The following is a 22,126-nucleotide window of genomic DNA, read 5'->3' as shown; positions in this document are numbered from 1 at the left end:
AGGAATAGAAATTGGGTTTGTGAGTTGAACCTAGGTCTTTTGCATGGCCTTGCGCAACACTTCCACTGAGCCATCGGACCAACTTATCTTTTTTACAGTTAATATCTATGCTGTATACGTTTTGTTCTTTAAGTTCCTATGGGTTGAAAATAGATTGTAAAACTTGTTCTTTATGTATGATACTGAGATGCAATATTGTTTTAAACATGAAAATGTGCTTATTACTTATTTGTGGTCATTTTATTTTTATTCTGTTCAGGAGCCATGGCTTAGCTTATTCAAATGAAACTGGATAATAATTTTCTTCTTTCTGTCCCTGTTTTTGAAGCTGGTTTACCAGAAATGCAGTCAATTGACTTACCTTAGAAGTGGCTACATGTATGCTTCTCAAATATTAATGTAAATAGCATTAGATTTATTTGAATGATAGGTGCCCCATAAATCCAAATAATTATTGCTGGGGGTAGCCAATAATCCTTCCTGCAGAGTTTGCAGTCTCTTCGAAAATCATGCCAGTGCATGGATACATTGCACTTAAATTGAAGCAGGAAAAAATAAATGCCAAGATATTATAAACAGAAATGTGATTATGTAATCTTCATGTATCATTTTCCTCCTTGACTTGCCCCCACTCCTTTTCATGGGTTGCATTGGTAGACTCTTGTAGAGCTTTCCCAGAAAGCTTTCAGGCATGTTAGTGGACCTGCTGTTCTTTAGTTTCATTTTGATCTGTTGGAGGTAGAGGGTGGTCTGCTTTGCTGCTGTTGCTGCCATATTAGGCCTTCAGTCATCTTCAGACTTTTTCTGCCTCTTTGGCAAACTGGATGGGATTTTCTTGGTTTATCCCTCTTAGTCAGTTAGGATTATTTATGAATTTTCCTGTATTTATGGAGGTCAGTATTCAAAATCCATTTAGATGGGTAATTTAAAGTTCTCCATCTAAATGGCATGATTTTAAATATTCAGCCCCTTAGCCATAGAAGAAGAGGAATGCTCCTCGGAGGAGTAGGAGGCAACAGTGCTACGTCTGTTCCACAAGGAAGAACTGGCGACCCTTATTATGAGTATGATGCCGGCCCTTAGTATTCCAGACTCTCAAGGGAATGATCAGATAGAAGAGGACCCTAACCATCAGGGTGGTCCACAAGCTACCACAGTCTTTCCCCCTACACCCAGTCCTATGGGTGGTGGACACGCCCCAGGGAGCATAAAGGACAAGGTTATTGAGCAGGACCTATCCCCTACCAGCAAAGGACAGGGGTGTTCTCTTGAGAATTCCTAAGGTCGATGCTCTTGTCTCAGCCATTACCCATGAGGCAACCATACCGATTGAAGGCAGAGTCTTCCTGAGGGATGCCCAGGAAAGGAAAATCAAGAGAATTCTTAAACAGGCATTTATTTAATCTACTTTGTAGTGCCAAAGAAGGATGGCTCTTTCCATCAAGTATTGGACCTCAAGGAGGTCAAATAATGCTTACGCATACTTTGCTTCTGTATGGAATTGCTGAGGTTAGTAATCGTATCAGTTAGGCAAGGGGAATACTTGGCCTCCTTGGATTTAGCAGAAGCATACTTTCACATTCGTATTTGGATGACCCACCAAAGCCTTCTAAGGTTCTGTATCTTAGGACACAACTTCCAGTTTCAAGCACTGCCCTTTGGCATAGTGACTGCACCCAAGACCTTCACCAAAGTCATGGTGGTGGTGGTGGCGGTAGCCCTTCGCAAATGAGGAATTATAGTCCACCCCTACCTGGATGATTGGCAAGTCTGTGGAGGAGAGCTGCAGATGCTCAGAAGATGTCCTGCTCCTACAAGAGCTAGGATGGATAATAAAGTTTCCAAAGAGCAATCTAGTTCCCATCCAGACCTTAGAGTTTCTAGGAGCCCGTTTTGATACCAGGGAAGGGAGATTTGTGCTTTCCCCCTAAAAGGTGTCTAAGCTGCTGCAGGGGGTGCAGACCTTTCATGGACAGGGTTTACCCAGGGCATGGGATTACTTCCAGGTGCTTGGCCTTATGGCAGCAGCACTGGATCTGGTTCAGTGGGCCAGAGCCCATGAGAGATCTCTACAGCAATACCTACTATCACAACGGACACCTTCTTATCAGGACTACCAGCACTAGCTGCAGCTGCCCCTGGAGTTGAAAAGGAGCCTGGATTGGTGGATATAGCCTTCCAACCTGTTGAAAGGAGTAGCGCTAGAGCCTTCAGACTAGATGGTGATCACCATGGGTGCCAGTCTGGAAGGATGGGTGGGCCCACTGCCAAGGTCAGGTGGCCCAAGGACAATTGACAAAGGAAGAGAGTCAATAGATGATAAACAGGCTAGCTCTCCTGCAGTTTCTCCTTTTACTAAAAGGGAGGAGCAGTCAGAGAGATGTCAGACAATGCCACGGCAATGGCATATTTAAACAAAAAGGGGGCAGCTGCACATTAGTGCAAGAGGCAGCCCTGCTGTGCAAGTGGGCAAAGGACAATTTACTCCTCCTTTTGGCAGCACAGCAGGAAAAGATAAACCTTCATGCCAACTTCCTCAGCAGGAACAGGCTAGATCCAGGAGAAGGGGAGCTAAGCCCGGAAGCCTTCTAGATGATAGTGGATTGTTGGGGGCTCCCAGGTGCGGACCTAATGGTGATGAAACTGAATGCCAAGGGCAATGAGTTTTTCAGCCGCAGGGCAAAGCCGAGCTCTAGAGGCATAGGTGTGCTTTATTCTCATGGCTGCAGGTCAGCCCTCTTATATATATCTTTCCACAGTGGTCTTTGATGAGCAGGACATTAAAGAGAATAGAGAGTCATCCATCGCTAGTCATTTTAATAGCCTCAGATTGGCCAAGGTATGTGGACCTAGTGAGACTGCTCATAGAAGCACTATTCCACTTTCGCAGGAAGAAATGCCTCCTAATGCAAGGGCCAGTCTTAATGGAGGATCTGGTACCGTTATCTTTTAGGGTTTGGCACTTGAGAGGGCACGCCTGCATAAGAAGGGTTACTTCATTGCTGTAATCTAAACTATATTAAAAGCTTGCAAGCCATCAACATCATTGGCATACATCAGGGTCTTCCGGTTATTTGAGGAATTCTGTGATAAGCAGGGAGTCTCCCCATGGAAGTCGGGGATACCACACATCCTTCAGTCGGGCCTAACTAAAGGCTTATCCCTCAGCTTCCAGAAAAGATAACTTTCAAAACTGCTTGCATGCACCCATTTATGCATGTATATGGGTATGTTATGACCTGCATGGAAAGGATATGTGCAGGTTATAAAATACGAGTACATATGTTCGCACAAATGCTTGCATATGTAAAAAGCATGAGCCATGCAAGTTCGGACTTATCTGTATAAATGCTGATTTATCTGACTATATAGTGGCAGGTAGCTGGATAAGTTCAAAAAGTGCAACTTAGATGGACAAGTAGTGCTTTTCAGAATTATTCGGCTATGTAAACCTGCTGCTACCTAGCCAGGTAAATTGGAATATAGCTGGATATGTGATGCTGCTTATGTGAATAAGTTCCAATTTGTCCGTTTAAGTAGTGGGGAAAGGTGCTACTTACCTGATGTAATGGCTACTAGATTTTGCTCCACAAGGGAGTGCTGCAGTTTGCTTTGGTTCTGTGTGGGAGACTTATAGTGAATAGCTAGTATGACATTGGGTTTGGCCAATGGCAGGGGAAAGTCAGTCATAGGTTGGGCTACCTTCCTCTTCTTGAATTCTTTTTTGTTTTTAAATTGCATTGTTTATTTTCAGAATCAAATATTACAAATTTTTCTCTAATCACAATGCTCAATCTTGACATGTATGTAACATTATACAAAAATAAGCATATTGAACAATATTTCCCTACCCCTCCCAGAATAGCGTGCTAATTATAAGGATCACAAGATCCCACTGATTGTAGAGTCCTTTATCCGTTGATACTTCTCTAAACAAATATCCAGTCAACCTTGGCAAACACTACTGACTTGACAAATTTATAAACTTGAGGTGTCTCTATCTTCCATTTAAAAAAAAATGGGTTCCAAATCTTATGAAATTTAGGTAGTAGATGGTTCCTGGTAGCTGTTAATTTGTATAAAAAAATGGGTTCCACCCTTCTTGAATTCTGAATGAGTTTTCTAATAAAGACTCTCTCTCTAACAACTCAGGTCCTGGCAGTTAGCAGTTTCCCATTTATAAGGCTTGATACATGAGACTCACAATCATACAACTTATTAAAACTTTATTCATCTAATTCTCATACTCCTATCGGTTAAATGTTCATCATTCTGCACCCATACCTATTAAGTCTGATGTAAACCTTAGTTTTCCTAGCGTGTAGCAGATGGACTCAAAACAAGTGGGTATAGTGTGCTCGTGCTAGCAGTTGGAGACGGATCTGACGTCAGCACGGGTACATATACCCCTGCAGGAAGTGCAGCAATTCAGTAATTTCCGTCTCCAAAGCAGTTTGGAGTTACCTTACGGCGGACAGGTCCAACGCTCAAGTACCCAGATATTTCAGCCGCAGGCGGGATCCGCTATCCCAGGGGATCGATGCCCTGGTACAGCCATGGCCTCAGGGGATCCTGCTATATGCCTTTCCTCCATGGCTCCTGCTGGGCGCCATTGTAAACAAGATTCAACGGCACAGAGGCCTAGTTCTTCTAGTGGCCCCGGACTGGCCAAGAAGACATGAGAAGACTACTGGCAGGGACTCCATTTCCCCTGCCTCCACACAGGGACCTGCTGCGGCAAGGTCCCATCCTCCACGAGGATCCAGCTCAATTCTCTCTTACGGTCTGGCCATTGAGAGGGCTAGACTAAAGAAAAGAGGATACTCAGGGCCGGTAATAGATACACTCCTCCGAGCACGCAAGTTCTCCACATCACTAACATATATAAGGATCTGGAGAGTATTTGAAGCCTGGTGCGAAACTCACAGCACCAATCCACATGCCGCTAAGATCCCTATCATTTTGGATTTCCTGCAAGATGGACTTCAGAAGGGTCTGTCCCTCAATTCCATCAAGGTTCAAGTAGCAGCGCTATCCTGCTACGGTCCCCGGAGTGACGGCAACAGCATCGCCACACACCCAGACGTTTCCCGTTTCTTGAAAGGAGTCAAGCACATTCGCCCGCCACTGAAGTGGCCAGTACCCCTGTGGAACCTCAACCTAGTGTTGGAATTTCTAGCGGGACACGCCTTTAGACCACTTCGAGGCCTGTCCCTCCATTTGCTAACCTTGAAGATGGTGTTCCTGCTGGCTGTATGCTCAGCACGCCGCATCTCAGAGCTACAAGCACTGTCCTGCCGTGATCAGTTTCTCAGAATCACTCCAGAGGCTATCCATCTTTGCACGGTTCCTTCCTTCTTACCCAAAGTAGTCTCACACTTCCACCTCAACTAAACCATATCCTTGCCTACCACGGAAGGTTTGAAGAAGTCGGAAGAAGGTCGAATACTACGCCATCTCGACATCGGCAGGCTACTGTCCAGATACCTGGAAATGTCAGAAGCAGTACGAAAGACGGACCACCTGTTCGTCCTTCACAGCGGGAAGAAGCAAGGGGAAGCGGCCTCACGGGCAACCATCGCCCGCTGGATCAAAGAAGTTATCAAGGCAGCCTACGTAGAAGCGGGAAAACCACCGCCTCTATGGGTCAAGGCTCACTCTACCAGAGCGCAAGCGGCCTCTTGGGCAGAAACTAGGATGCTGTCGCTTGCAGAGATATGTAAAGCGGCGACGTGGTCCTCCCTCCATACCTTCTCCAGATTCTACCGTCTGGACGTCCAGGCCAGGGAGGACACAGCATTTGCGAGGGCAATCCTGAACGGACCTCGGGCAGCCTCCCGCCCAGTCCAGGATTAGCTTTTGTACATCCCACTTGTTTTGAGTCCATCTGCTACATGCTAGGAAATGTGGAGATTACTTACCTGATAATCTCGTTTTCCTTAGTGTATGCAGATGGACTCAGCATCCCGCCCGGCTGCCGGCATACATGGGGATTCACCGACTCATGGTAAGCCATGTTTTTTTCTTATAATAGGGCATCTACCCTGCTGGGTGTCGACGCCTTCCGGTTGAGAACACTGGCGGTCTCCAGCTACTATCAATCGGTCAGGGTAATCCTGTTCATTTAAACGATTGGTCAGTTACACATATATCCATCAAGCTTTTGCAAGGAAGATTACTGAATTGCTGCACTTCCTGCGGGGGTATATGTACCCGTGCTGACGTCAGATCCGTCTTCAACTGCTAGCACGAGCACACTATACCCACTTGTTTTGAGTCCATCTGCATACACTAAGGAAAACGAGATTATCAGGTAAGTAATCTCCACATTTGAAGACTGTTATTTGTAAATATTTGTAATTATTGGTTTCTATTTACAATGATCTGTAACTACTTTATGTCTTGTTCTCTCCTTAACCTTCAAGTTCTAAGTTCCTACGAAGTTAGCATTGTTATTTTGTACCCACTTGTTTGATGTAATTTCCAGTTTTGGTTCTATGTAAACCGACGCGGTATGTACTAGTACATGAACTTCGGTATATAAAAGCCTTTAAATAAATAAATAATTCTTCATGCAGAAAACAAAAAAGAAGGGCATAGAACATCTCTTCAGCTTTTAACCACTCTTCCACTGAAGGCTAAACTTTAAAGCAAACAATACATTGCAGTGTTTTTCAAACTAGTTTCCATTAAACCCAGGTTAAGGTTGTACATTTCTTGTAATATAAGACAGTGGCAAGAACCAACAGCAACATTTAAGATTCCCTGAGCCTGATTCTCTTAACATAATCACACTAGTAGCAAGAAGCGTACTGATTTAAACACACTTTGTCTAACTTCTTTCCGTTTAAATAGAGAGTTCTGCATTCAGAAGGAAGAGACAGCTGGTCCATTAAGTTAAGTTCTTCATGTAGGGATATCAGGTTTTTTACTGGTGCTCATACTCTTAACTCCTCACAGGTGCTAAACCCCAATTGTTGGGCAGAGGCCCTTTTCCTTAACAGTTAAGGCACAAAACAGCAGTGTAAGTAATTCAAGGGTTCATACAATCCCTTTCTCTGGAACACTTTCAGTTTGGTTTAAATTATAAATCTTTGCATTCAGACACACTCACTAGGACAAGAAGGAAACCTCACAGAGCTGATAACCCAAGCTTCCAACTTTAGTGAAGTTTATCTGCCACTAGCTCATTTCTCACAGAAGCATTGTTAAGCTGCATTAGTTACACCAAACTAACTTTTTTACTAACATTCAAAACTAAATGGCAGATGCAATAAAGTGCGCTCAGCCTAGCACACAGGTTTACGCGAGGTTGGATGAGTGTTTTGGATGTGCTAGACTAGTACCCGAGGAAATACAGATTAGCAAGTCCATAACGTGCGCCCAAGCAAATGCATAACCGATAGCACTCATCACATGAAAATTCCTTGTAGATAAGGCTATTAGATATTACCCCCCTCGCCCCTGATGCAGAAAATCACTGGGCACCCAACACACTCTTTTTTGTTTAAATCTGTTTTTTTAACATTGCAAAAATATAAACAAAGGTGGCTTGGAACACATGATACATATTGTACTCTGATATATACAACATGTTTGTGTAACTTTTATGTTATACAAAACATATTAACCAATCCCAAGAAGTCCTCTTCCCTCCCAACCTCCCACCTAACACCCCACCCTGCTGAGAAGGCGAGAAACATATAATTAAGAAACATAAGCTAGCAATCCAAGTCATTCAAAATTTGACTGCGTGGTCTATGTGGTAGTGATACTATGTATGGCATCCAAAGACAAGAGAGAAGAATGCTTACTCGAGAGTGCTTCCATAATCAATAAACTTGAATACTGTTGTGCCACTGGGTAAGAGAGGGCTTATCCAATTGTCTCCAAACACGTGGCTGCCAAAATAAAAACTTTGTTAATCAGATTTTTTGTTTCAAAGTTCCCGGGAAAGACGTAGAAAATATACCGAATAGTGCAATTTGCGATGAAAAAGGAATTTTCCTGTCGATAGCAGGCTGATTTAGCCATGCTGTATGGGAGTGCATCGCGACCTTCGTAGGCGGAGCTTCCCTCAGTGAGTCACAGAGCTTGAACTCTGTGCATCTGCATGGTGTGTTCCCATGCAAATCAGCCATCTCTCCCTCAGTTTCTTTTTTTCCGCAGGCCGAACGCACACGGGCTTTTTCTGTCAGTGAAAACATTTTTTATCAACCTGTTTTTCCGCAATTTTTTCAGTGTTTTTTCTCAGCAACATGGCACTGAAACCTTCCGGTTTCAAATACTGCCAATGCGGGAAAATTATGTCCATCACAGATGGACATAATTACTGTTATATCTGCCTCGGGCCCGATCACAACCAGGGATCTTGTCATGATTGCGGACGGATGTCCCCCCGAGCACACAGACAACGAGCGGAACGCATGGCCCGGCTCAGAGCATCGGGCTCGTATGCCCCATCTCCATTGACGCAGTTTTCGCCTGGCCAGGTGAAGAAACCGGAGAAGCACCACAAGTGGGCATCCTCCTTGGGTCCACGGTAGAAGCCTCGAGACTTAGTGCAGTTGGGGCCCAGGTATTATACACCTACAGTGCCCAAACAGGTAAAAAAGGGGTCGACCATAGTTCCCCCTATCGAAAAACAAGGACTGGCTGTGTCATACAGATCACAGGGATCTGTCTCTGGCTCTTCACACCATGCGACACTGTCGTTGTTGGAAAATACGGCGCATACTCGACGAGCGAAGCACTCAATGCGTGCACCTTCCATGATGCCATCGGCGCATGTTGCACCGCCTACGATGCCATCGACGCATCATGCACCATCTACGACGCCATCGATGCATCATGCGCAATCCAAGAAGCCATCGACGCATTCTGCGCCGTCTAAAAAATCATCGACGCATACGGCGCCAACCACGACGCCATCGACGCAGGGGGATCCTATGATGCCGTTAGCGCCACCACCTTCATTAAAACACAAGGAAAAGACGCATCATCACAAACATCTGCAGGAACCACGTAGTTCACACAGTCACCGTGAGCATAAGCACAAGCCAACAATCAGCATCAGTACACTCGGGTCACTCTTCTCATTCCCGAGTAACCCTTTCAGATGTTGATGTGGAGTATCTCTCTGATTCACCTTCTCGGACGTCAAAAGCGAGTTCCATCTATTCATGATACGTCATCGATTTCCAAACGGAGAAGTCATTCCCGATTTTGCAAGAACTGTTGCCTAAGAAAACAAAAACCTTCTCATGAGTTTCCACCATTGAAAGGTGCACATGCTGAAGACGTTCTATTACCAGCACCACCTACCCACCCACCTTCCACAGCAGGGCACACTGTCACGCCAAGAAGAGCCTTGGCATCAAGAGCCTTGTCTCGAATCTCTCAAGCATTATCTACTTTTTTCGATGACCTAGAATCCTTGCAAGGAAATAATAATATTCCACCACAAGATTCTCCATCACCATCTTCTCCTCAGGAGACACCTCCCATAGATGACCACGTTCCTACACTGCCTATTCCAGACCAGCCTTACAACCCGGAATCGCCAATCATATCGGCATCATCACCCAATTCCTCAATGGGCTTACCCTCTGACCCACCGATCACCCTGCCAGAACCCTACTCCCCATCGGAGGACCTTACATACTCGAAATTTATTGAAAAAGTAGGGGCACTCATCAATGTGGAAACAGGGAAAGTGTCAGACCCTCACTCTGAAACACTTGGCATTTTAAATATATTTGACATGCCTCATGAACCTACTGCTTTACCTCCACATTCGGTTTTAGAGAATATTCTTCAAAAAATGTGGGAAACGCCGTTTTCCACCACTTCCACCTCTAGGAAAATGGATTTGAAATTCCACATGAGGAACTCGCCCATATACAACTCAGATCAGCTTCCTCACAACTCAATAGTTGAGGAATCTGCAATGTCCAAAGCAAATCGACCCAAACTTCATACCAACACGCCGCCGGGTAAAGGCAACAGATATTTGGACGAAAATCTTATCATTCAGCAATGTTGTCCTCCAAAATTAGTACTCATCAATTTTATATTACACAATATCTCTTTGAGTCCTTACAAAAATTATGGCCTCTCTGTCTTGGAGATGACTACTCTTTGCCGCAATCCTTTACTGATATAGAGGAAGGATTAAGGCATTTATTACCTTCCATCTATGAGAATTTTGAAACCTCGGCAAGGAACTCCTCGGCAGCAATCGTAGCTCGTCGCTTAGCATGGTTGCGCGCAAGCTCTATACGGGACGATGTCCATGAAAAGTTGGCTGATATTCCCTGAAAAGCTCAAAACCTTTTCGGTGATCAATTCGCAGAGACTGTTTCTAAGTTAAAAGAAAAAAACTTAGCGGTACTGTCTCTCACATCTTCTATGGAGTACCACTCTACCTCCAAAAGGTTCAACCCAACTTATCGACGAAAATCATACCCAAGAGGTCAAGTTTGCCCTTATTCCTCTTTCCGACCACAGCCATTCGCACAACTGAGGTCATCCTCTTCGCTTCCTCGCCAAAGTTCCTGTCAGCAGCAACCAGCCAGGCAGGGCTCAACACCTCAGTAAAAACAGCCCCCAGCTTTTTGAAGTCAGTCAAGCCACCATCACCGCTACAGATCGGAGGACACCTGCAATACTATCAAACAGCTGGGAATTCATCGCTTCGGATCGATGGGTATTACAAATAATGAAAGAAGGTTACCAATTAAACTTCATTACCCCCTCCCCCCACCACCTCACACATCACCTCTTTAAGGATTTGAACACCAGATACCATCCTTAAAAATGGAAGTCTCAGAACTTCTACTGAATGGATCGATACAACTACTGCTGAATCCTCAGAAGGCTCAAGGATTCTACTCCTCATACTTCCTCATTCCCAAGAAATCAGGTGGTCTTCGACCCATTCTAGATCTTCGGGACCTCAACAAACACATCCAGAAAGAGAAATTCAAAATGACCTCTCTAAAAAACATACTTCCTCTCTTGCAACAGAATGATTGGATGTGTTCCATCGACCTGAAGGATGCGTACTCTCACATTCCCATGCACCAATCCTCCTGGCGTTTCCTGTGCTTTCGAGTTCAGAACTCTCCCTACCAATACAAAGTACTGCCATTTGGCCTTTCCTCTGCGTCCCGAGTATTCACCAAGTGTCTAGCGATAGTGGTGGCTCATCTCAGACAATCAATCCAAATCTTTCCTTACCTGGATGATTGGCTGATAGTAGCCTCAAACCCTATCACGCTCAAAGCTCACACGACTACCACGTTACAATGTCTCCACAAGCTGGGATTCATGATCAATTATGAAAAATCTCATCTCCAGCCCACTCAACTACTGCAAGTCATTGGAGCAGTAATACACACCATACACAACAGAGCTTACCTGCCCCAAGACAGGGTTCACACCCTTTTCAGACTCGCACAACGCATCCACAGTCAAGCACATTTCTCGGCATGACATGTTCTGCAACTACTAGGCCACATGGCAGCAGCCATTCATATTGTCCCTCACACACGACTTAACATGCGACAGCTACAGTGGGGCCTCAAGAGCCAGTGGTACCAGTACAAGCAACCTTTATCAACACGGATACGAATTACCACAATAATGAAGCAAGTCATTGGATGGTGGCTCTCCCGATCCAATGTTTCCACGGGAGCCCTTTCAGAAGGCCTCCTTATCAAATGATACTCACCAGAGATGCCTCCAGAAAAGGTTGGGGAGCACATTTGATCAATTTGAAAACGCAGGGTTTATGGTCCCCCAAGGAATCACCACTCCACATAAATCTACTCGAACTTTGAGCGATCTGGAATGCACTCCAAACCTTCTCCGCTCACGTAGCAGGGAAGCGTCTCATGGTTTACACAAACAACTAAGTTGCCATGTTCTACATAAACAAAGAAGGCGGGTAAGGTTCGTGGACTCTCTGTCGCGAAGCCCTTCGCATTCTTCATTGGGCAGAGACAATGAACATATTTCTGCAGGCTACCTACTTACCAGGCCTAGACAATACCACAGCGGACCGTTTCAGCAGAATTTTTCATCCACACGAATGGATTCTTAATCGGCAAGTGGCCACAGCTCTCTTTCACAAATGGGGCTATCCCACCATAGACCTCTTTGCGACGGAAGACAATTGACAAGTTCTTCGCTTTTGCTCCATTTATCCCAGTAAACTTCGATACGCTCCGGATGCCTTTCTCATTTCATGGTCAGAGGGCCTGCTATACGCATACCCTCCCATTCCTGTTATATCACGGACAATTCAAAAGTGTATTCAGGATGTAGCAGATATGATTCTAATAGCTCCAGCGTGGCCACGACAGCCATGGTATGCCTATCTCCTCCGGCTCTCCATAGCCTCCCCGACGCCTCTGGTGACCGACCAGATCTCCTAACACAGGAAGGCGGTGCTTTGCTCCACCCGATGCATCATTCCCTTCACCTCATGGCGTGGAGATTGAAAGGCAAATACTAAGTCATCTTGCACTTCCAAGCCACATAGAGGATGTACTTATTTCCTCCAGAAAGCCTTCCATCAGACTTAATTATAAAGGGAAATGGAACAGTTATTCACAGTGGTGCCACCACAGAAAACTTAACCCCTTCTCATCAGAGGCGACAGACATTCTTCATTACTTACATCACCTCTACCAGTCGGGTCTAGCTACGTCATCGGTTCAGGTCCACATCAGTGCTATTGCGGCTTTCCATCACACTAACAACGGGGTTCCAATTTCGCAACACTCTTTAATCTCAAGATTCATGATTGGCTTGATCCACTTGCGACCACCAACACTCAAACCACCAATACCTTGAGACTTGAATGTCGTCCTAGAGCAATTAATGCTATCACCGTTTGAACCCCTGGACACTTCCCACATAAAGTACCTGACCTGGAAAACGGTTTTCCTCGTGGCAATTACATCGGCACGCAGAGTTAGCGAACTTCAAGCATTAGTTCACTCCCCTCCATACCTAGAGTTCTTCCATGACAAAGTAACTCTTCACCCTCACCCAACCTTTTTACCCAAGGTGGTTTCTGCGTTCCATCTAAATCAGACAATCACCCTACCAATCTTCTAACCAAAACCACATCGATTGGACAAGGACCATCAATTACACTCGCTAGACTGCAAACGGGCTCTAGCTTATTATAAACAGAGAATGGACTCAAAAACCAGATCTTCTCAACTTTTCCTTTCCTTCAATCCTAATACTCCGGAACAACCAGTTTCGAAAAGAACAATAGCCAACTGGTTGTCCCACTGCATCCAGTTTTGTTACACCAAACATTCCTTGAAACTGGATTCTAATCCTAAAGCACATCAGCTTAGAGCCACAGATGCATCTGTAGCACACCTCAGAAAAGTACCTCTATTGGACATTTGTAAAGCAGCGACGTGGTCCTCTTTACCCACCTTCACCTTGCATTACTGTTTACAACAACAATCTGCTTCGGATGCTGCACTAGGTTCAGCAGTCTTGTCAAGCCTCCAACACTGATAAGACTGTCTACTGTCATACCGATGGATGTCCTGACCTTAGCAACAAACACTAGCAGGACACCATCCATAGCTTGGGACTCCCATACAGCATGGCTAAATCAGCCTGCTATCGACAGGAAAAAGCAAGTTTGCTTACCGTAAACGGTGTTTCAGTAGATAGCAGATGATTTAGCCATGCGTTCCCACCCTCCTCCCTAGACAGTAAAAAAAACAAAAAAAAACAAATAAGAAAAAGGACTTAACAACTTCGTTCTATCTTGGCTATAAAGAAACTGAGGGAGAGATGGCTGATTCGCGCAGGAACACACCGCGCAGATGCACAGAGTTCAAGCTCTGTGCCTCACTGAGGGAAGCTCTGCCTACGAAGGTCGCGACGCACTCCCATACAGCATGGCTAAATCATCTGCTATCTACGGAAAAACCGTTTACGGTAAGTAAACTTGCTTTTGGAGGTCCAGTACATTACTGACATACAAAAAAGCCTTTTTCCAAAAAGAGTGAACAAGACTATAGTCCCACAGAGAGTGACACAGATGAGCGTCCTCTTTGTTGCACTTTATACACACATCAGAGTCAGTGAACTTGGCCAGGCAGGCTTGACGTTGGGATGTATAGAATAATTTGTAATGAGTTTCTCTCATTTGAATATTGCATGCGTTGTTGTGGATGGTTGAGAAACTGGCAATAAAGGCAGAGAATGGAAATTGAGTCCTCGGCTCCTGATGCCACTTAGTCCATGCCTTATCCAAGGTCCAGGTCTTATACTTATTTTCCAAAGCTTTGTAGAAAAGGTCCTCCAGGTCATACCAGTCCAAAAGAAATTGCCAGTTCGAATTTTGAAGATCAGCAACAGTGAGAGTACGAAGATAATGTCGAGTTTGTGAAAAGAAAAAAAGATCTGTTTGCACACATCAGGAAAAGACATTATAGACCCATCTGCATTAAACAATTGGTAAAGGTAAATGAACTCCTTTAGTTCACACATTTGAAAATGAGAGAGACCCAGGCCCGGAGGAAAGTCCGCATTTCTCTGAATAGGCAAGAAAGGGGCGAGTGTGTGGGCAAAAGAGATCTAGATATTGTCCACCTCCATGATTTATGAAGAGGGAGTACAAAAATTGTAGACTGTACATATTGAGAGACAAAAGAATAATTAGCCTGAAGTATAAACCTCAGAGATATGGGGAAAATCAATTTCGCTTCCAAGTCTGTATCAGAATAGAAATTAGTATTCATAATCCAGTCCCCAATATGTCTTAAATTAATCGCATGATTATACAACCTCATGTCCGGCAACCCAAAGCCTCCTTTACACTCACACTTTACACGCATTGTATTTATTTTATGTTTTTCCTTTAATGTTCATTGAAATGTTTGTTTTATGTATTTATTGTTTTAGATTTTTCTTTTATTTGCTTATTTTAATTATGTATGTACTTACTGTAAATTGCTTAGGTCTTTGTGTTAGGCGATTAATACATTTTAAATACAAAATAAATAAATACAAATACATAATAGCAAGGGGCTAAATCGGCCTGAATTTGGATAAAACGGACACATGTCCATTGCAATTCTTGGCACCTGATGCATTTGAGCACTCGGGAGGCACATTTTTTCCCTAGTGCATCATTTTTAATGCAGTATCTTATTTTAATATTGCATTAGGAAACGGGTGCTCAATACAAGCACCCATTTTAGCACAATTTTTATTGTATCGGCCCTTCAGTGCACCAATGCTTAATTAGTCAGCTGTAATCCAATCTCACGAGCACTGCTAGGGATCTGAAGAACTCCACTTTTGTTCTTTAACTTTTTTCTTTAAAACAAATATTGGCTGCTGCACTGCTCTATAAAGAATCTACATATATCAACTTTCTCATGCCAATGTAATATTAGCTCGCATAAAACAGGCACTTGTGATTGAGCGCCCCCTCTCCTAATGCACGCCCAGCCACCTTTCCTGAGCGCACAGTGCATTATTTAAATGAGAGGTCATGCTAAAAAGGAGGTGCTAGGGAAAATTATGCGTCCCTAGTCCCTCCTCTGCATCGGGTGCACAGGAGAGGTGGTTGTCAGTGCGGGCTGGGAAAATGGATCCTCAGTCTACTTTCTGTGGTTCCTCTAACTTAGTATCACGACGATACTAAGTGGAGAAATCACAGAATGCAGGAATTATTTTTTCCAGTGAGCCCTTGACCGTGGCATACCCTTTACGCCAGCCCTGGGCTGATGTAAAATTTGCTGCATTGCAATGGGTTCGTTGGCCATGCAGGAAATGTTTTGAATCATGGGTATTAGCTAATAGCCTTATCTACATGGAATTTACATGTGATGATCACTATTAGCTATGCGCTCGATTGGATGCGTGTTTTGGATGTGCTAACCCCCGTATTGCATTGGGGGTTTTTGACACGCGTCAAGCTGTTTGCTGGCCACCCCGCACAATATTGCATTGGTCTGTTACAGTTTTACTCTTTCAGGTAACTAAATTACCAGTCCCCTTAGAAAGGAATGGGTGAACCTTATAAATCCTATTGTGTTGCTCAAATACAATGTAATTCCACTATTTCTCCATTGATTTGTCTGCCAAAGGGCTTGTGCACAGGTTACTTTTCTGATTTAGTCAGTTTCTTAAGAGTCTCAGTAATTAGAACAAACAGAATTTACCCTTAAGCAATCTAGCATCACACTTAACTTTAGTGCTGAGCTGCCCAGTCAATCTATTCATCGCCTTTGTCCAAGTACCCCTTCATTTCAGGATTAAAGTGAGCTAGCTGCTCTCCTGTTTCCCCTATCTCTCCTCTCCAATTCTGTCTTTTCCTGACTTTCTCCATTTATAAGCACCTGCTAACCTGTAAGTGTAATTTTGCTGAGTCATTAGGTCTTAGATCTTCTACTCACACCTTCCGAGAATTCAGAGAACCAGGAATTCTGGGAAATGTATTCCATTGAGAAACCATCTTGATTTCTGAACACATTTATAAAGAAACCCTCCTCCCCCCCCCCCTTTGATTCATAGTTCTGTGCACCACTTCTAAAGCTGTCCTTTGTGCAGAGATGAATACTAATACCACTAAATCATGACAGACAAATAAGTTAGAAATTAGCCGGATCAGTGTGTGTAAATCATATGCCCGCATATTTGTGCTTCCAATTTTAAAAGGATATGTGTGTAGATTTTACTCATGTTAATTTGATGCTTTTACCCCCCTCGTAAGTCGACTTTTACACACACAAGTCAGGGTATTTTATAACCAGTTTTACCAATTAGTCTACCAGTTTGCCCAGTCCAATTGCCCCTTGTGAAGACCTTCCTAGCTCTTTAGCCTGAAGTCTCCCCCCATTGTATCCAGACCCTCTACCCAGTCCTTTTTTCACTTTAACAACATTTATGATTGCTTATACCAGATATTGAGCAGAGGTAAATGTATGTAAGTAAAAGACTTACATGTGTCACTTTGGTGGGTTTGGTGGGTTTTAAAATAGCAATGTTGGCCCCGCCCCGGCACACTTCTTTCTTATATGTGCAAAGTTATTAGTGGAACCCTATTTATAGTTGGAGTTTTGAAAGTGTTAATTTTTATGTGCGCAGCATTTGAAAACTTACCGGTTTGAATTCAGACTGCAGCAATCGTGTGTTATAGGGGCCGAGTTAAGGGTGCCCAAGTGGCAGGCACTCGGATGTCATCTGGTTCCTGAGAGGGTGAAACAGATATTTCTCACAGGACAGCAGGATGTTAGTCCTCACAAATGGGTGACATCGAGGATGGAGCCCACCACGGAAAACTTCTGTCAAAGTTTAAACAGAACTTTGACTGGCCCCTACTGGGCATGCCCAGCAAGGCACCGACCCTGCAGCCAGCAGGGGTCTCCCTCCAGTCTTCTTTTTTCCGCGCAGCAGCTGCCACGTGGTGAAAGGAGCTCTCTTACCACGTTCCTGACAGGAATTCGGTTTTTTCTTTCCGAAGAAAATTTGCCCCTCAGGGGTCTCCCTTCGACAAATTTTTGTCACCTTCGCGGAATCCGGTAAGTTTTTTGCCGATTTTCATCGACTGCCGTCGATTTTGGCCCTTGAGGCCTGTTGGCACTTACCGATCCCGCGGCTAAATTTGGCCCTAGGCCATGGCGACGGGGTTCCGTCGTTGTCCAGATTGCACCCGGACTATGTCCATCACAGACCCCCATAGGGTCTGTGTTCTGTGTTTGGGAAGTGAGCATGATGTCCTGACTTGCACTAAATGTGCCCTAATGACACCTAAGGGTCGTAAAGCCAGGATGGAGAAGATGGGGCTCCTCTTCCATGCACCCACCCCAACACCATCGATAGCATCGACGTCATCGGAACCGGCACCGTCGAAGTTGCACCACCACCGTCAACCCTCCGGTGACCGTCCACCACCGATGACTTCTCGGCCGTCGACTCCTGTCCCCTCCCCGGATGGGCGAGGAGATCGGAAGGACAAGCATCGCCATCGGCGGCACAAGTCTCGGCCCGTCGAGGATCCACAGCCATCGACCTCTGAACAGGCCGAGCCACCGACAAAAAAGCCTCGGTCAGACCTGGCACCGTCCACGTCTCGTTCGCAGGCATCGAGAAAACCCTCACCCTCTCGGGGTGTGGGAGCCGTGATCCCACCGGTTACGGTGGTCCCTCCGGCTCTGCCTCAGCCTCCCTCTCCCGTCGAGCCGGGTATCGTTACCCCTGGTCTCCGGGCAGAACTGGACCAGCTGGTCCAGGAGGCCATCGAGAAAGCGATGCAAAGGTTCCAGCCTCCACCGGCACCGTCTCCGGCACCGATTCTGGCACCGCCTCAGGCATCGACCTCGGCACCGACTCCGCCACCGAGGAGGGAACCGACCACCGAGCCTCTAGTGGAAGCGCTGGCACCGCTACTGAATCGTATGGAGGCACTCATGCGGGCCCTTCCATCGGTGATTCCAGTAGCACCGACTACACCATCGTCTCCGGCAGGATTCTCATCGGCAGGAGAAACACCGTTTCGGATTCCCCCGTCCGGAGTAGTCCCATCGGTGCCTTCGCATACCTCTCCACCGATTTATCCCTCGGCTCCATCAATTCCAAGACCGGCACCGATTCCATCGGCAGCCCCGAAGCCCTCGATGCCGTTTACAGTTCCGCTTGCAGCACCGATTCCATCCAGATTTCCATCGATGCCTTTGGATCCTCAACCAGGTCCTTCAGGTCTGCAAGCCCCACATGATCCTTATGATACCTGGGGTGATGATACATCTTCTGATACAGATTTGCCATCCCCACCATCTCCTACAGAGAGTAGAAAACGATCTCCTCCTGAAGATCTCTCCTTTATTAATTTTGTAAAGGAGATGTCAGAAATTGTACCTTTTCAGTTGCAATCTGAGACCGATGACAGGCACCAAATGATGGAACTGCTCCAATTTCTGGATGCCCCAAAAATCATCGCTTCCATCCCCATTCACCAGGTATTTCTGGATCTTTTAAAGAAAAACTGGGAATCTCCTTCATCTGTGTCACCAGTTAATAAGAAAGCTGACTCCACATACCTTGTTCAGTCAGCACCAGGATTTCAGAAGCCTCAACTGGATCATCGCTCTGTTGTAGTTGAGTCTGCACAAAAGAAGGCCAAGCGCCTAAAACCACACTCTTCCACTCCCCCTATCAAGGACAACAAATTCCTAGATAGTGTGGGACGGAAAGTGTATCATGGGGCCATGTTGATATCTCGCATAGCTTCATACCAACTTTACATGACTCAATACAACAGAGCCATCCTTAAACAGATGCAGGACTACGCTGACACGTTACCGGACCAATACCAGCCACAGCTTCAAGCCCTTCTTCACAAAGGATTTGAGGCTGGGAAGCACGAGATCAGAACGGCCTACGATATCTTCGATGCTTCCACAAAAGTCTCAGCTACTGCCATCTCAGCCAGACGTTGGGCTTGGTTAAAGTCATCTAACCTTCGCCCAGAGGTCCAGGATCGTCTAGCCGATTTACCCTGCTTAGGGGACAATCTGTTTGGAGAACAGATTCAACAAATTGTGGCAGAATTGAAGGATCACCACGAGACGTTGAAGCAACTTTCGTCTGTTCCATCTGAGGTATCCTCCAAACCACCACCTAAGAAGGACTCTAAAAAGTCTTTCTTTCTGCCACGTCGTTATTATCCTCCGTCGGCTAGGCCTCGTCCGGCTCGATCCTCCACTAGACCTCAGCCACGCCAACCTCGAAAACAAAGACCTGCTGTGGCCCCACCTCCTGGGCCTGCGGCAGGCCTTTGACTTCCCGGTACGGAGCACATGCCACATCCCACTTCCCGACATCCCTGTGCCGGGTCGTCTGTGCCACTTTTTACAGCATTGGATACAGATTACCTCAGAACAGTGGGTGCTGGCAATTATCACACAGGGTTACCACCTCAACTTCATACCTCTTCCGGCAGACTCCCCGCCTCTTCAAGCATGGAGTCTATCCAGCCACTTGACTCAATTACAACAGGAAGTATCCCTTCTTTTGCAATCAAATGCTATAGAACCCGTCCCTCCCTCTCAACGAGGCAAGGGATTCTACTCCAGGTACTTCCTAATTCCAAAGAAGTCAGGGGGGCTACGTCCCATTTTGGACCTTCGGGCCCTCAACAAGTACCTTCAAAAAGAAAAGTTCAAGATGGTAACCCTGGGTGCGCTACTCCCTCTGCTGCAAAGGGGGGATTGGCTGTGCTCCCTCGACCTAAAGGATGCTTATACCCACATTGCGATAACACAATCCCATCGCAAGTATCTGCGGTTTCTGGTAGGCCGCGACCATTATCAATACCGAGTACTACCTTTCGGTCTGGCATCTGCTCCACGAGTCTTCACCAAATGCCTCGTAGTGGTAGCAGCATTCCTCAGGAAGGAAGGTGTCCACGTCTACCCCTATCTGGACGATTGGCTAATCAGGGCCTCCACCCCTCAGATTGCCCACTCCTCCCTAAAATTGACAATCAACACACTCCTTTCCTTAGGGTTTCTTGTCAATTACGAGAAATCTTGCTTAGTCCCATCTCAAACCTTATCTTTCATTGGGGCAGACTTGGACACCTTACAGGCAAAGGCTTACCTTCCGCTGCAGCGGGTCCAAACTCTCATGTCCCTAGCTCGCCAGCTCCAGTCTCAGGACACGGCCACGGCTCGCCAATTCCTCATTCTCCTAGGACACATGGCATCCTCAGTTCAAGTCACTCCCATGACCCGACTAGCCATCAGAGTAACACAATGGACTCTGCGACACCAATGGATTCAAGCTTCTCAGCGCCTGTCCTCCATAGTCGCAGTTACACAAGCGCTTCGCCTGTCTTTAACCTGGTGGACGACTCAAATCAATCTCCTTCAGGGCTTACCTTTTCTCCTACCAGATCCACAAGTAATCCTGACCACCGACGCTTCCCACATCGGTTGGGGGGCTCATGTGGACGATTTCCAAACCCAAGGGTTATGGTCACCAGAGGAAGCCGAACACCAGATAAATTTTTTGGAACTTCGAGCAATCCGTTACGCGCTCAGAACGTTCAAAGATCGTCTTTCGAATCAGATAATCTTAATCCAGACAGACAACCAAATGGCCATGTGGTACATAAACAAGCAGGGAGGCACAGGCTCTTTCCTTCTGTGTCAGGAAGCTGCGCAGATTTGGGCAGAAGCCCTCTCCCACTCCATGTACCTCAGGGCCACTTACCTGCCGGGAGTAGACAATGTATTGGCAGATCAGCTGAGACGGGTCTTCCAACCACACGAGTGGTCACTCGATCCTCTGGTAGCGACCTCTCTATTTCACAAGTGGGGTTCTCCCCACATAGATCTCTTTGCGTCCCCTCAGAACCACAAAGTAGACAATTACTGCTCTCTCATTCGGAGCCACCACTCTCGGCCGAGGGATGCCTTCTCCCTCAAGTGGACATCAGGTCTGCTCTATGCATTCCCTCCACTTCCTCTTCTGTCAAGGACTCTCGTGAAGCTTCGCCAGGACCCCACTGGCCACGCCAGGTGTGGTTTCCCATTCTTCAGGATCTCTCCATCCGCAGGCACATCCCTCTGGGAACGGATCCGCATCTGCTCACTCAGAACGACGGATGCCTCCTCCATCCCAACCTCCAAGCCTTGTCCCTGACGGCATGGATGTTGAAAGGTTAGTCCTTCAGCCTTTTAACCTTTCGGATTCGGTTTCTCGTGTCCTGATAGCTTCACGAAAGCCCTCCACCAGAAGATCCTATTCGTATAAATGGAAAAGGTACACATCTTGGTGCACTTCCCAGTCCCTTGATCCCCTTTCCTGTCCAATCTCTAAGTTCTTGGACTATTTATGGCATCTATCGGAATCGGGTCTTAAAACCTCCTCCATTAGGATGCATGTCAGTGCAGTAGCCGCTTTCCATAAAGGCATACAGGGTGTCCCTATTTCAGTACAACCCCTGGTAACACGCTTTCTTAAAGGCTTGCTCCATCTGAAGCCACCCTTACGTCCTCCGGCCCCATCTTGGGACCTTAATCTGGTTCTTGGTCGGCTAATGAAACCACCTTTCGAACCTCTACAC

The 22,126-nt window shown here is 45.9% G+C and overlaps 1 protein-coding gene across 6 annotated transcripts in view; it reads left to right on the top strand.

Moving 5' to 3' along the window:
* The window catches only part of RSRC1 (arginine and serine rich coiled-coil 1), a 611,612-nt gene that overhangs the window by 127,029 nt on the left and 462,457 nt on the right, over positions 1 to 22,126 (top strand). The window lies entirely within an intron of this gene.

Source organism: Rhinatrema bivittatum, chromosome 9 (assembly GCF_901001135.1).
Source record: "Rhinatrema bivittatum chromosome 9, aRhiBiv1.1, whole genome shotgun sequence".
NCBI classification, from domain to species: domain Eukaryota; kingdom Metazoa; phylum Chordata; class Amphibia; order Gymnophiona; family Rhinatrematidae; genus Rhinatrema; species Rhinatrema bivittatum.
This window is presented reverse-complemented; position numbering and strand designations above follow the sequence as displayed.